This window comes from Dermacentor andersoni, chromosome 1 (genome assembly GCF_023375885.2).
Source record: "Dermacentor andersoni chromosome 1, qqDerAnde1_hic_scaffold, whole genome shotgun sequence".
NCBI lineage: Eukaryota > Metazoa > Arthropoda > Arachnida > Ixodida > Ixodidae > Dermacentor > Dermacentor andersoni.
The window spans coordinates 144596670-144612594 of NC_092814.1; the positions used below are offsets into that span (position 1 = coordinate 144596670).

Sequence of the window (15925 nt, forward strand, 5' to 3'; positions counted from 1 at the left end):
TCTGGCCAACTTGGGTTACTAAGCATGTTGCACTGATTGTGCGGCAAGTGAGGGAGCAATTCTCAGCGTTCGCAGGCACCGGAGCTCCACGCCTGTCTTTTCGGAGGCAACGCGCGGACTTCTCATGCCACTAGGTTAGACATCGCTTCCAGAAAAAAGCGCGAGAGATAAGCTCGGTGGCCGCTTGACGCGTTTCACAGCATTCGCACGAACCAGCGCGCCATGCATTTCGGAGGCCAGGCCCAGGCTTCATGACGGCGGCGCTAGATGGCTCCGAGTGTTCTTATGGAAGTGCTAAATATGAGTCCCGCTGGGCTGCAGGCCTCATAACTCGTTTCGAGCGTGTCAATACGTTGTGTCGCTATACTGATTCAATACTACCGCATTAACGTCGACAGTTATCGTGAGATGGGTTGTGCCGCAATTTTTTTTTGCCATTTACAGTTTATGCACAAGTAGAGACATGCGTGGATATATGGTGCGCTGCCACTATGACGGGGCGGCAAAGTCTCGTGATCCAGCTTTTGCACATATTTAGGCCATAGATTCTTACCTTCTTCAAATAAATGATTTATTCATTCAGTTAGATTTATTCATTTAGTTAGAAAAGTAACACTTCCGTATTCTTTTTCATAAAACACGTCCTGGCAGGGCTCGTGTGTTCTCAGCAGCAACATATAGGGCGGCGCAAGCTGCTAGTCAAACACATGCTGAAAAATCCTCAGTGCTCCTACACGTATGCTGCAGGGCGCCCATAGATCGCGATAAACACCTAAAAGAATGAATTGAAAACTTCGGCAATAGATTCCCTCGCTGGTCCTTACTATGCTCTGTAGTTTTAGGCTTTCATATTTTTTTCCTTCGTGGTATCGCTAACTGCGCAGTTCAATTGTTTATTTTATATTGTGACACGTAAAACATTGTCAACACAAGAAGGACGGCTGCAAATAATATTCCAAGTTATTCTAATGCTCATAGCAATGCGCTTGAATTAATCCTCTTCTAATGAAGGTATACCGGTTACGTTGTATAATTACGTAAAAATGACAAGGAAACATAGGTTAAATTCGCCTCTTAGCCAAATTGTTCCAATTTTGGAATCTTAAATTACTAGTGGTGTACCAAACCGTTCTGCGCTTCCTATCTCCTGAAATTGCGACCACGTGCGAACGACATCGCAAGCTGAGTTCTAACATAAAGAAGTAGAGCTTTCGGCTGGCAAATCCTCCAAAAAAGAAAGAAAGAAAAGAAAAAAATGGCAAGGGCGGCTTCTCTGCGATGGTGGCGAACCATGTATGTCCAGCCGATCGATGTGACAAAGGCCGCTGTGGCTTCTTCGGGTGTAGAAATAGAACCTGGAAACAACGTCTCATCGCACCCATGTGCGCTTTTGGAAAACGTGATTACACGCAGTGCATGCTTTAGTGCCGTATCACGCCGGCCAGCCGACGTTGTTTGCATCGAGAAACAGCCGCGCCGCTTTACACTGGAGAGTGAGGCAAGCTCGGATTTACGTTGCAAGAACGAAGGCCTGAACAAAAGAGAGAAATAACAAAGGAGATAACGCAAACTACGAGCTTTGTAGGTATATACCACTCCCCAAGCCACTGTCGACGAGGTTGCGAAACAAGGTTGTTGTCTCCGCTTGGCTGCAAGTACCGAACCGTCTCCTCGGTGCACAAGCTTCCCTTTGAGGGCAGGCGGCAAACGAAGGCAAAAAAAAAAAAAAAATGCGAATGCGCCAATATCGTTCCTGCAGACATACGACCAGCTGCTGCCCTAAAGCCGTTCTGCGCTACCACTACATCCCGTCGCCCCACAGGAGATTCTCATTGGCTTTCAGGGTCGGTCGTCTTTGGCAATTGAAAAAAACTTGTTCTGAAAACACTAAAAATTCCAGTAGCATGCTTCTAAGCCAAGCCTTTGGGTCACAAATGCCGCTTTTTGTGATAAAGATGCCCGATAGTACAAACTCTCTTCTGTAATAAGATATACGGGCAACTGAACGTTTCGTCATACATAATAGTATACTAGGTTGAAGTGTTTTTGCGGTTATCTAAGAGCCTTACTGCTAAGAGCCATAACACGATACCGGATTAACTGGCATCGGTTTCTGTAAAGGCTCTGCGGCCGCATTTATTGCACGCAAAATAGAATATTAACGTATTTTACCCAGCAGTATGCTGGTTCAAATTACGCTGTCGCTACAAAACAACAATAGACCGAAGAGCTAATTAAAGCTATCGACAACCGTGAAACGAATAACTTTACTGCCCATCCTTAATGCGACAGCAAAATTACAATTGTTTAGCGGAAGCCAAACGGCATCCTCAACTAACGCTTGTGTTTCACATCAAGAACTTTTATCTTCCGAACATCTCACGAATGCAACGGTGCATATTTTAACTGCACACCACGAAAGTGCATGACTTCTGTTCAAATACACGAGAGGCTAAACCTTCATAGCTGATTGGATAAGAAAGCGTATTCATCCATTTCAAGTGAACGTTTCCACAAGGAGTTGAAGTGTGGGCTACATAGCGTATGTCATGCTCCTCCGTTTTAATTAAACACTCCGCTGTGTCCTTGCAGAATGATGACCAGATGGTGTGAACAAAGAACTACACAGCACCATGACAATGTGAGATTTCTAGTGCGAATTTCCCGTTATTGCGCGGAATCAACGGCGACTCGCCCTGGCAGTCGTCAAGACTACGGTCCCTTATCCACAATTCATGGAATCGGACATGACAGTCTCTCCTGCATTCAGGAGCCGGGATATCGAGTGGAAAGCATCCTAGGTTTTAGCGAAATAAATGTTATTCTATCACTACTTAGGAGCGACAAAACAACAACTCTCGTCCTCTGTACCTTTATTTACACAACACATGGACCGTCTCGTTTTCACATTTCCTTTTGGCGGTGCACGAAATGCGTAGACCTGAATTATCCGTTTGGAGGGCTAACTTGACAATGACTTTTTCATAGAAACAAACTGAAGGATAGCCAAAATCTTAGCCGTATCAATCATTCTTGGAATAAATAAATAGCTTTTTCAACGTCTCTTATACTTTCCAGCCTCGGTATAGAGCCATGCACGGACCCGCGGGCTGAACCAAAAGCCCAGGCCGGCCCGCGGGCTTTGTTCGGGCCGGGTAAGCGGCCTAGATGCTTTGGGCTCGGATTGGGCTTGTGTCACAGTCAGGCACGTAATAAGACCGGATACGGTATTTGTAACTTTAGAAAACTGTCTGCCATAAATATTCCCGCCCTTACATAATTTTTAATCAGAGGCGTCATTGGGTCTATGAGAAGGCCTTGGGAAAACAGGCAACGGCACAGCAGCAGAGCACTGCACAGATTAGTTTTCGTTAGAGCGCCTCTCGATGTCTGGGAAAACGGTCAAAGTGAACATGCAAGTCTACTGGCACGCCCCGCCTGCTTTCGTCTTCGCGACATTGGTAGACTGGTCAACGTAGTTCCCAGGCAATTAACACCCCAAAAGCTGGGTTTTTTTTTTTTTGTGCCGTTTTAGGGAGAGGGAAGTGTTCCTTGCAGCAGGAGGACCTAGGCTTGCAATATGTCTTAGCGTTTTCAAGCTAATAGTTCGTTTTGGTTCTCCACAGAATACGTAAATATTATATTAGGGACGGCCTTATCAAGGTAAACGAACTTGTGCTGATTACAAATATTTAGCATAGAAGAAATACCATTTAGCAGTTATTTATCATATTCAATGTATAATGCAATTTGTGTGACCCTCATTGTTCGTCTGTCATAATTTGTCAACAATTCATAAATTTCTTCATTTGTCAAAGACAAAGCGAGAGGGCTCCTAGGGTTAATGGCACCGAGACGAGTTTCCCATCAGTTGTCAAAAACTTCACCTACAAGTTTTGAGTGTTTAGTCGATCTTTCCATGGATGGTTTCACACGTTCCAAGGTACATCTGTACCGTAGTTTCTTAGCCTACTTATTTGCTAAATTGTGGACTGGAGATTGTGTTCAACTCACTCGACCGGCGTTACCGAGGCGGCTTCCTTTCCTTGACTGCCACGGGTCGCATGCTCTGCGACTTCATCAATCGGTGCCATTTCTGTCTAAAGGTAAGCCGGCAGCTTTAAAACTTTATTGGCTTATTACTGTCACAAAACGCTGAAGGTAGTGATTTCTACTGCAAAAGCAAAGTGCACTGTGTTCTCATCATGTATGTTTTCTGGAAGATTTTCCCGTAATGCCGTACATTCAAGTTCCTCACTGTGGCTCGAAACGTCCGACCAAATTGCTATCAGCATGTATCTTGTTTTTTGCCTTGCTCTCTAGTAATTCGTGAATGAAAATTAATGCAATTATGTCGAGCCGATGGTATTCCTCAATGAACTCAACACGTCTGAAAAGCGACAATGCTGTACATAAGCTGTAGCTTACTGCATAGAAGGGAGTAAACGTGATATGTGGAATAGGTTCTGTCAGGTCGTTGATGCCAGCACCCTTTCAGATTCCGGCTACGTGCAGTTTAAATTATGGGGTTTTACATGCCAAAACCACTTTCTGATTATGAGGCACGCCGTAGTGGAGGACTCCGGAAATTTCGACCACCTGGGGTTCTTTCACGTGAACCTAAATCTAAGTACACGGGTGTTTTCGCATTTCGCCTCCATCAAAATGCGACCGCCATGGCCGGGATTCGATCCCGATACCTCGTGCTCAGCAGCCTAACACCATATTCACTGAGCAACCACGGCGGGTTACGTGCAGTGCAAAAGCCGCAAGGGCTTCTTTTGTTATGACGCTAGTAAAAAAGGGACATCGTACCTAAGTCGGTACAAGTGTAAACCGAGTCCGAACGCAGCACTATAACGTCTTTACTCCTGGAAAATAAGTCAATAGCTCCTGCTAGTGTTGAAGAAACCCTGACGACTGCGTGTGTCCGTTGGTGCACGAGGAATATGAAGTCATACGACGTCCTACCTGATGACGGATTCTTGAAGCATGCGGCTCACCTGATTGCGGTGGGTGCAAAATATGGAAACATAATTGCTAAAGATTTGCTTCCGCATTCAACCGCAGTATCCCGAAAAGTAGCCAAAGTTGCGAGTGCTCTACGAGAAACAATGAAGGCAGCCATAATTGCTGCCGCAGAGGAATGTCGTTGTTCCATGGCTTTTTACACGTGGATATACAACTACAGATAAGCTTCGTACGATATATAACTGCCACAGCTCAATATGCCGATGACAGTGGGACTTATAAAGTGTGGTTACGTTCACGAGCGAATTTCAAAGACCCGAGAAATACACTGGAGAAAATATCAAGAGAGAATGACTGCGGAAAAGCTCGAAGATGGGACTTCACGTAAGCACCCTCGGAAAGGTACTGTTTTTGACCGAGCAAATCACTAATATTATCAATGCACTTCGTTCTTACAAAAGAATTAACTGCAGCGCACACATGTTCAACACAATTCTACAGAACACGTTTAATGGTTGGTACCCTGCTCTAAGACCACTTTAAGAAAGCTAAGGTCGCAGCTGCCAACATGAAAGAAAGTGGTATCGCCACTTGTTTGCCTCATGGCATCTGTCAAGATGTCAGCATACGATGTAACCCGAAGCGAAAAATGCTGAAGTCCTTGTACACAACGTTTGAAGAACTTTAAGGTCTTTTTGACAAAAGGGGCAGTTCTATCATGGAGAACCCAAGTAAGGTCACTATAAAAGTCATTATTATCTTGCTGAGGTCATTCAATAGAGGCAACCGAGCAGTTGAGGTAATGCCCCTGTCACATGAGCCGATATAACCGTGGTTAAGCTTAACCAAGGTTCACAGGGTTAACCGCGGTTAACGCGAGCGCGGTTTCAAGTGCTACACGGACTCGTTCCAACAAACCGGCGCAATCCCGTGGTCATCATGCGTACAACATTGTTTAAACAAAGTTCACGGTGTATGATAAAAATAATAATTAGCATGCAAATACATGTTGTAATAAAATATACGCTCACTGCGCTGAACGCCTTTAATAACTCAATAATATTGAGCTGCTTGGCTGTTTTCACAATAAGTGAAATAGGCTAGTGCGGCGTAGCATTTACGAGAGCCAAAACATTTCATAGCGTTTCTTTTTTGATGTACGTTGTCCTTGCGGCACGTTAGCAGTTTGTGCTCATTATTTCCTCTGCTTCAGGTTACAAGTGTCGCACATCACGTAGGCTTTGCTGAGAATACTTCATGTGTGTTGTTCTGTGCTCAAGTGGCTGGCTTGTGTGTGTGTGTGCGTGTGCGTGTGCGTGTGCGTGTGCGTGTGCGTGTGTGTGTGTGTGTGTGTGTGTGTGTGTGTGTGTGTGTGTGTGTGTGTGTGTGTGTGTGTGTGTGTGTGTGTGTGTGTGTGTGTGTGTGTGTGTGTGTGTGTGTGTGTGTGTGTGTGTGTGTGTGCACGCGCGTGATTCGAGAGAGGACCCGTGAGGCTAGCGAGATGGCCCTCGTGGCTGCACCCAACACTGACTCTGAAGACGAAGACTTGGAATTTTGGGCTTCATTCACCATTTTTCACGCATCTGTTCAGCAGCGGTGTATACAGCTACCGTCCGTCTTTGCTCAACTAGAAAAAATGAACGCTGACCTCGAACGTGCTCGGCGCAGGAGCCGAGAGCTTTTGGTAGCTGCAGCACTCTCTTCTGGCGATCATTCTGTTTGGACGTACCCCCGCGAGATTTCGTGGTACGAAGCAACACTTCCGCACCTTCCTGACAGCAGATTCAGAGAGAAATTTAGAATGAACCGCTCGACCTTCAATTACATTGTGAGTGTTTGTGAGCCCATGAGACGGCTAGACACGAAGATGCGAAAGGCGATAACATTAGATAAACGTGTAGCGATAGGACTGCATCGTCTCGCTACCTCTGTTGAAGACAGAAGTGTTGCCAATATCTTTGGTGTTAGCCGTTCTACGGTAAATCTGGCGTTTCGCGAGTTCTGCGCCACTATTGTACGGGACTAGAGTCGCGTTACATAAGCTTCCCCAGAGGAGACGAAGTACACGAGCACTTGCGCCGTTTTGTAGCTGTCTGTGGATTTCCCCAAGGCATGGGCTCCCTGGACGGATGCCAGATTGAAGTGTACCCCCCCCCCCCCCCCCCAAAGGATCATGCCACTGATTATACTAATTATAAAGGGTGGTACAGCGTTATATTGTTGGCCATTGTCGACCACACATATAGGCTTATGTATACTAATGTAGGATCCCCTGGAAGAAATCCCGATGCAAGTGTCTTCCACCGGCCACGGTTTCGCAAAGTGTTGGCAGGGAGCCTGTTCAAAAGCAAAACTAAAGTACTGCAAGGTATTTGCTAGAATAGCAGCTTGCGCTTGTTGGTTTTCCATCCTGGTGTTAACAGCGCAAAACACAGACGGGATACGAGACGAGAAGACGACACCACAAGCGCTGACTTTCAACAACGTTTATTAGAAAGAAAGATGGCTTCTTACACCATTGCCCACACGTTCGCAGTCACGTGATTGCACATCATGATGTGCAATCATGTCACTGCGACATTAGCTTGCGCATTTTGTTCTCAGACTTTCTCCCGTGTAACATTAATTCGTTGTGCCTAGCCAGGAGTGTCTGCACTATAGTGGCTGGTCGCTTGCGACCTGTTGCAAGCTTGCTTGCAGCACTTGCATCTTTATTATGCTTAGTCGCACGTGTCCTGGCATTCAAATCTCCTGCCATCTATGCTGCAGGAAAGTGGGGATGCCGGATCAGAGAGTAGTAGTAGCTGCTGGCTCGGCCACGTCACCATCGGCTGCGAAAGCCAAACTGTCCTTCCAGGACCCAATCACTTGCCCGCCTTCAGCAAGCTCTGTAACCTCTTGCAGCTGTGCAAGGCAAAGCATAAAAAAATGTAGCACCACATTTTTAAGTTTGTCATACAAAAATGCAGTTTTGTGACACTTCATTACGCTGCGCATTGAAATTGGATTGTCGCATAACTTGCAAGGCTGTGTTTCTAGTGCACCCATGTGTCAGTTATGGAGCGCAATCAATGCCAGAAAGCACAGAAAAAATAAATAGTAGGGGCGAATCTGTGACTCAGCCAAGCATACCATGAACAAGCACTGATACACTACTTGCCATGACGTGCCATATATTTGTCTTCTTTTCGCAAAATGTTTTTCATAATTGATTACATTCCTTCATAGCATATTCAACCTCTGTCAGAAATATTTTCTGTACTGTTCTTGCAACTCAACAATCTTGTGCTGGCACGTTTCTTCCTAATCATAAAGTGTGGCATATTCGCAGTGTTTAAGTAACCGAGACTGGCTGACACTATTATGTTGATAATGAAAAAATATTTGCATACAACCCAAATGCTCTAATTTATGATTTCTACCTGTTTCAGTGCTACACAAAATTCAGCGGAAAATTTGTACACAGTATACTTTGAAGAATGGCTAAATTCAGTTTCAGAGATGACAAATAAGCAAGACAGTTGTATACTAGGCGTTTTCCCTTTGTTTATCTCTACCTTTGCACTTTCCTAAACAACAATCAACTAGCCCCCCAAACTACACTGTTATCGTAAATTACCTCGATGGCATTCATTGGCAAAGAGCTAAGCAGGTTGTTAAGCAGCCAGTATAGTAGGGCCATTTCGACCTGCTGGACCCGGTTTTCGTACAGAGCAGCATTTCCTTCCTAAAAAAGAAAGTTGCATTTTAGTGCACACATCTTAGAAATATGTGGAGAGGCACATACTATTCCACCTCATGCATATTAAAGGCTCCCTGCAAACAAGTCCTGCCTGCTCGGGCATTTCCATATTTATCAAGACTTGTAAGAGCCTTTACATTTTTTTTTTAAATTACCTAGCAGACAGTGCCAGGCAAAAAAGTAAAAGCACCAGAAGCAACTGAACCCCACGTTGCTATCACTTTAGTTCTGGTGGCATATACAAAGGGTAAGTATCGGCTGTAATGGCATTATGAATGTTTGAGCATATAATACTCTCCAAATTTACGCAAATAATTCCTCAGAAATCAGCGTTTAATGTTAACGAAGCTGAACTCGTTTACCATGTGCTGTCCCACCAAAATCTGATGCTTCAGAATGAAAGGTTTAGCAAAGTATCGAGCAAGTTACTGCCATGCTGCGCGCAGCAGTGCAGCGATTCAGGCGAGTATTGCAAATGGAAACAAAGTAGACGGCAAGGGTTCTTATGGTCTCCATATCATGCATTTCTTTCACATCTCGTTCATTGTACAGACATTTCTGCCATCTGTAGCCCGAGTTAATGGTAACGTCGTCGGCCACCTTGGGTTGTATTGAACTGTAAATGCGGCACGAGTCCCGAAGCCAAGCGCACGCAGCGGCACGACAACGCTGGTGTTAGTAAAGAAGTGCGAGTAAACTTAACCTTTAAAAGACTGCGGCGGCACTACCCTACAAGTGAATACATGCTGGTGAAGCAACACTTTGCCGATCAAGTGAAGCTTACTCTACGGCGAAGCCTACTCCACGCAATAATTAGCATCCTATTCGGCTATCATAAGCGCCAAGCTTTTATGATTGCACATGTCTACCGGCATCTTTTGTACTTACCGATAGCGCTCGCTCAGGTTGTCCATTTTCAGCTGCAGTTGCTTCATGTTGTACGGTGTTTCTCCATACGACAGCCCAGCATTAACTTCCTCCAAAATTTTTGCGTATATGCGCACATTCCTCGTATTCTTGCGCAGCGCCCCAAGGTGGTCCTCCCAAACGCGTATAAGCGCCCTTGTTGTCGTGTCTGGCCAGTTGCTACGCCTTTGGCTCATTGGCATTTCGATCGACGCTGGCGCACATGCAACAGCCATGGCGTCCGCCATCTTGCCTGTTTCTCAGTTTGCGAGAGTAAACCGAGGTTGCCAAGCTCGGTTTACGGCAACCATGGTTAGGGGGCTTACTACGATTACCTCTGCCGTGTAGCTAGCGGTAACTGCGGTCAGCCGTGACCGTAGTTAGCTTAACCTCGGTTAAGGCTGTCCGCGTGACAGGGGTATAAGACAATCAGCCAACGTTCCCTGTGGTGCTCTCGTACAATACAAAGTTAAAAAAATGCACGCCACTGCCACACCTGCAGTTGTTGCTTTGAAAAATAAAGCAACACGATTTTTACAAAGCAGATTTCACTTTGGCGAATTGAATATTGCTGCAAAACTTGAATGTCTTGCACTGCTGCAACACATTTCTCCCTTGCCTGTGCTTGATGAAATATGTCACGGAAAAGATGCTGAAATGCTCGCACATTGTTTCCTCCCAAAATGTGATGTCTGTGCCTCCAGAGTGGCAAAGAATCCAAGATAGAGATTCAAGGACAAATTTTCAGAGTGGCAATACGTCGCATAGCCAGAACAAAATGACGACGAGTTAACTGCAGCTACTTGCATTACGCTGGCGCTGAAGAGACGGTAAATGTGCTTGACAGATAGAAGTCGGTAGCAATAAATTCCCTAAATTGTCTTCCCTTACCATAGGTGTTCTTTGTATACCGGTCACCAGCGCAAGCAGTGAAAGTAATAAAAAAAATTAGAACTATGGGATTTTTACGTGCCAAAACAACTTTCTGATTATGAGGCACGCCGTAGTGGAGGACTCCGGAAATTTCGACCACCTGGGGTTCTTTACCGTGCAGCTAATTCTAAGTACACGGGTGTTTTCGCATTTCGCCCCCATCGAAATGCGGCCGCCGTGGCCGGGATTCGATTACGCGACCTTGTGCTCAGCAGCCTAACACCATAGACCCTGACCAACCGCGGCGGTTATAAAGTAATTTCACTGCAGCCCACTGTACTTTCCAAAGGCAGAGTCGTTGTCGAATTTTTTTTTGTTCCTGCACAATACATGTATTCTTTCGGCAGAAGTAGAAACGTGCCGATCACCGTCGCCCTGCCTGATTTCATTTTATTGCAAGGTTAAAAATAAATTTTAAACGCTTTTTTAGACTAATTCAATAATTCATTAGGGTTACAGCAAATAAATTGTGGAACAATCATTAACAAATTCACGTGCGTGCTAGGACATAGTGCAGTTCCCTAGTAGTTTCGATCAAATTTTTTCATTCCTTGTTCTAGCGATCCAAATTATCTGCGTTGGTTTATCGCATAATTAGCGAAATTTCAACAGTAACCCGAATTGAAAACGGCACCGGAAATTATTCAGAACCCAAACCGATATTCCTAAAGTTGCCTGAACCCGAGCCGAACCTGAACAAGCGAAAGTAACGGTAACGGCTTCGCTATGCCATGGTTCAAACATATGGGGCGGCATGGTTGCTGAAGAGACTCACGATTTTTCAGACTAAATACTGCAGTCCGCGTACCCCACCAGCAATAGCTATGACTAACGTTTTGCACCATTTGCGAGAGCGCATACAGACGATATGTATCTATTATTAACTAAGGCCAAATCAACAGAGACATTTTCGGTCCCGGTTTTGCAAGTTCTGCTCTGCCGCTGAAACATTTTAGGGACACCGCGGATGCACCAATTCATTTGAACCTTCCAATTGGCGGCCCTCATATTTGTAAAGTGAATTCGCTTTTTCGTAGTTGCCTGATAGCATTACTTCGATGTGTGTGCGCGTGTGTTGCGTGTTTATGTGCGTGCGTACGAGCGTGCGTTTATGTTATTTCTCCATGTGCTCTTAAAAACACCATCACTAAAAGCCGCTTAGATAAACCAGAAACGTTTACCTAACCGGCGAGAACGCTAAAATATAAAAGACCGACAAACCGCTGGTTTGCGGTGCCATTATTGCTGTGGACGGCGTCACCATTCCCGGCTCCACGCTGTATCTCCAAAGTCCCTGTGCCGTAATACACTGTGCTTGACATCCTATATACGTATACGCGTTGAAACAAAAATAGAGGGAGTACGATTTCCCTCATATAAGGAAACAGACTACTTGAATTCTTAACTGAAATGTTAACGTCATTGGAATGAAGTTGAATAACGCAATAAAAGTTGCTTGTTCCGCGTGAAATGTACTTGCATATAAGCGCTCCCTTACACGCCACCAATTTATATGTTATAGAACTCTACAATCCATGCCAACATTATTAGATTTAGTTCGTGCAATGTACGTTGAAATGGTTCTTTGAAACACGAAATGCGAATTAAGTAGTTATGTGTGTGTACATGAGTAGTTACCTATGCTTTCGGTATCTATATACATCTAACTAGTTGGCAAATGTAGCATTGGCCTTCATATCACGAGTCTATGCACGAAAATAGTGAACCGGATAGAATTCTTTTTTCTGTTTTACCTGTTCATATGTCAGAAACAACGCAAGTGGAAATCCTCACAAAGGCAAAACTGTCTCAAGAAAATATCCTGTGTGCGTCTGGTGTTTTCGCAATAACCGAGAACTGGGGCATGCTTCGTTTATACACAAGGGCTAACGAGCCGAACCGGCTGGGTAGGACCAGCCCCAATTCTTTCGGGCCAGAGGCGGGTATGGGCCAGGTTTGAAACCACCGGGCAAGGCTCGGGCAGGCAAGCTCATGGCACTTTCGAGCTTGGTTTGGCCATGGGCCAGAAAAATAACCGCCTGTTCAGTGCTCTAGTATAATCGCTGAGGCTTATGACTATGCGTAGGCAGCTGGGCTAGTTGTTTGTGAATTGCATTATGAAACATCGTTCCAGTGCACAAATAGAGACGACCATATAAGCGAGGCCAGTCTGCAAAATAAAGTACACCAAAGCCCTCGTTGATTGTGAGGTTTTTGTAGCGTACAGCATTCACCTCGGCTGTGGGAAATGTTATGTGGGCCAATCTGGGCGCTCTTTTAATGACCGCTTGCTAGAGTATTTCAGGGTTGCTGCTTCACTATACTCCGTTTCATAGATAACGTGCAACGCCGCCAAAGCTGGGGCGCGTAATACGCCGCTATACTTGCGACAAGAGAAGTAGCGCACAACGCTGCTCTAATGCAATAAAATAAAGATACTGTGAACACAAGTGCAATAATTAGTATTTCGTTACTGTTTCGTTAACAGACAAGATTTATGCAGGCTTAAACCTCCAGTATCGAAAGCATCATAGAACTTTCAATATCCTTCTTAGTTTGTGCCACGTTTTGCGCCGTGAGTACAGCCGACACAGAAGATGGCGTCTTCCGCTTCAGCTTGGAGCGCATCGCCTCGTCGTTTGCTTTTGAAGCTATCTCTTGCGAAGTTTTCAAGGCAATGCAAGCAAATTATAGCCAACATCTACGCAGCGACGAGGTGACGCTTCCCAGGGAGGACAGTCCGCGAAGTTCTTGATATTGTGAGTGCTGATACCGAAGTGTCCGTTTGCGCTGTCGCGAATTACAAGACGAGATGTCTCTCAGGCCGACTGGCTTCACCGAAGAAGAGACCTCGCAAAGTGACTTTAGCAAGCTCGCGTTTCGTCAAGCATAATAGCTTGACGCTGCACGCTGTTAGTCTTAAGGTACATGGCATGTACGCTGAAAAACAAATTCCTACCTTTTATAAGATCCTCACAGAGGTTAACGAAGACGACTACTTGCCGGTGTTCAGCAAGACGACATTGTGGAGGCTATTGCATGACATCGGCTGCACTTTTTAAAAACGAAAATGAAATCTGGCGCTAATCGAGCGCGACGCCATAATCGCCTGGTGTCGGAGGTACTTGAGAGCCACCAAGAAATTCGGGAAGCAGGGCAGGTAGGCAGCATACTTTATAATTTTGCGACTTGCACATTGCCTTCTTCTGCCGTGTATTCTTGGCACTTGTAAATAGAAAACAGAATGTTTATTGCGCTTTAAGGGCTGTGATCTAGCAGCATGTGCTTCAGTTCGCGTTTTGTTTGTTGTTTGCGCGCTGGCGCGTGGACATATTTTTGTGGTCATGCAGTTGAAGCTACAGCAGCGACGTACGGGCTTCCGCAAACGCGCTGTTCGAACGTGCTCACGAGCGAGAGACGCCAGCCTGCAAGCTGGCGGCGGATGTTCGCAGCGTCCAGTGCACAGCCACAGAAAGCTATCCCCGGGTAGTTTCAGGCGTTTTGTCATTGTGAACAAGATTTCAGGTACGCTATAGACACATATTCTTATCGCATATTTCCACAGGACAATCATTTCCCTGGATGTAACTTAGGTAACTGTCGTCCATACCAAGCATAATGTATGGCAAGATAGCATAGTGGCATCATCTAAGGACGCCTTCCTAAGGGGCCTAACGACGGGTCCAGCAGCCCCATCCGTAAAGGGAGGCCGCCTAATCCTTTTTCACGCTTGACGCAGTGACACTGGATTTATTAATGGTGCAGTAGACTTATTCAAGGCCAAGAAAAGCAGTGATGGGTACTACCATTCGGAGATGGATGGCACCATACTTCGAACACTAGTTTACGACTAAACTATTGCCCAACATCCCCGCCAGTAGCGTCATTGTTATGGGTAATGCGTCTTACCATAGTGTCGCTCTAGAAAAAGTGACCACAGCGTCGAGACGAAAAGGTGACACAAAAGCCTGGCTTAAAAGGTGGGTAATTGCTTGGAGCTCAAACATGGTTCATGTCGAACTGTTGAAACTTTGAAAGAGAGTGAGCCTGCCCTACTCTGGCACTGTGTACCGTAAAGACAATATTGCTGCTCAACATGGTCATGAAGTGTTAAGACTGCCTCTACACCACTGTGAATTTGTATGGTAATTTGTATGCGAATCACTTGACCCCCGCAAGCCACTGTCTATCAAAAGGAAGACGGTGCGTGGCCTTGGCTCGTCTCTACAGCAACGACACCCATTCTCAGCCCTAGCCCTCCATCAAGGCCGCTCACAGGTCGATATAGCCGAAGATTTCTGTGTGAAGATTGCGGGCAGTGTGGTCACCATCAATAGTGAAATTCTGGGTGAGGTTCCTGCGACACGCTTCCCAGAATTGAATGTGTCCTTCTCACTTGAGGAATTGGACGCTGCTCTGGCCTCATGCAGGCGCTCATCGTCGCCAGGACCAGACGGCATCACCTACGCTGCTTTATGCCACCTAGGTGAAGATGGCCGAAGCAGACTGCTGGAATGTTATAACCAGTCATGGAATGATGGCGTCGTTCCTGAGCGGTGGAAGTCCAGCCGCTTGATACCACTCCTGAAGCCTGGAAAGTCGCCACTTGACCTAGCGTCCTACCTACCCATTGCGCTGTCCAGCTGTGTTGGGAAGGTCATGGAAAGAATGATTCTCACCCGCCTAGAAAGGTATCTTGAGCGCCACAACGTATACCCCGATGCCATGGCTGGTTTTAGAAGAGGCCGTTCCTCTATTGACAACGTCATCGACCTAGTCTCGTCTGTACAACAGGAAAAACACCACAAGCGTATATCGGTTGCACTATTCCTCGACGTGAAAAGCGCCTATGATAATCTAACGCATGAAGCCATCCTTGATGCCCTGGAAAATAATGGTATAGGTGGACGCATGTTTCGGTGGATTCGGAGCTATCTATTCAAAAGATCCTTCTTTGTGCACAGTGTAGATGGCCGAACTGCTGACCATTATACTTACCGTGGCGTCCCTCAGGGTGGGGTTCTTAGCCCCACTTTGTTCAACCTTGCAATCCTTGGCCTTGCCGACGTTCTACCACATACAGTAAACCTTTCCATATATGCTGACGACATATGCATATGGGCCTCGGCAGTTACACGTCTCCAGGTGCGTGCACGGCTCGAAAAAGCAGTGACCCTAACATCATCGTACCTGCGTGCGCAAGGCCTCAGCATTTCGACCGAGAAGTGCGCCTTAGTCGCCTTTACCCACAAGCCCATGACCTGGTACCCCCATTTCTATTGACCACCAACCAATTTTCTACGCAAAAACTCACCGATTCCTAGGCGTTATTATAGACAGAGACCTTTCATGGAGCCCCCACATCACATATTT

General features: G+C 45.8%; 1 long non-coding RNA gene across 2 annotated transcripts in view; it reads right to left on the bottom strand.

The window, feature by feature from the left end:
* Positions 1-7447: 7447 nt before the first annotated feature.
* LOC140215260 (uncharacterized) overlaps positions 7448-15925 on the bottom strand; it is a 184939-nt gene continuing 176461 nt past the window's right edge. Inside the window, exons 3-4 of one of the 2 annotated variants that reach the window (XR_011892209.1) lie at positions 8591-8698; positions 7448-7875 (exon numbers count right to left, since the gene is read on the bottom strand). This is a non-coding gene — a long non-coding RNA (uncharacterized lncRNA). The remainder of the gene's footprint in view (positions 7876-8590; positions 8699-15925) is intronic. The other variant, XR_011892210.1, reaches the window with a different exon arrangement.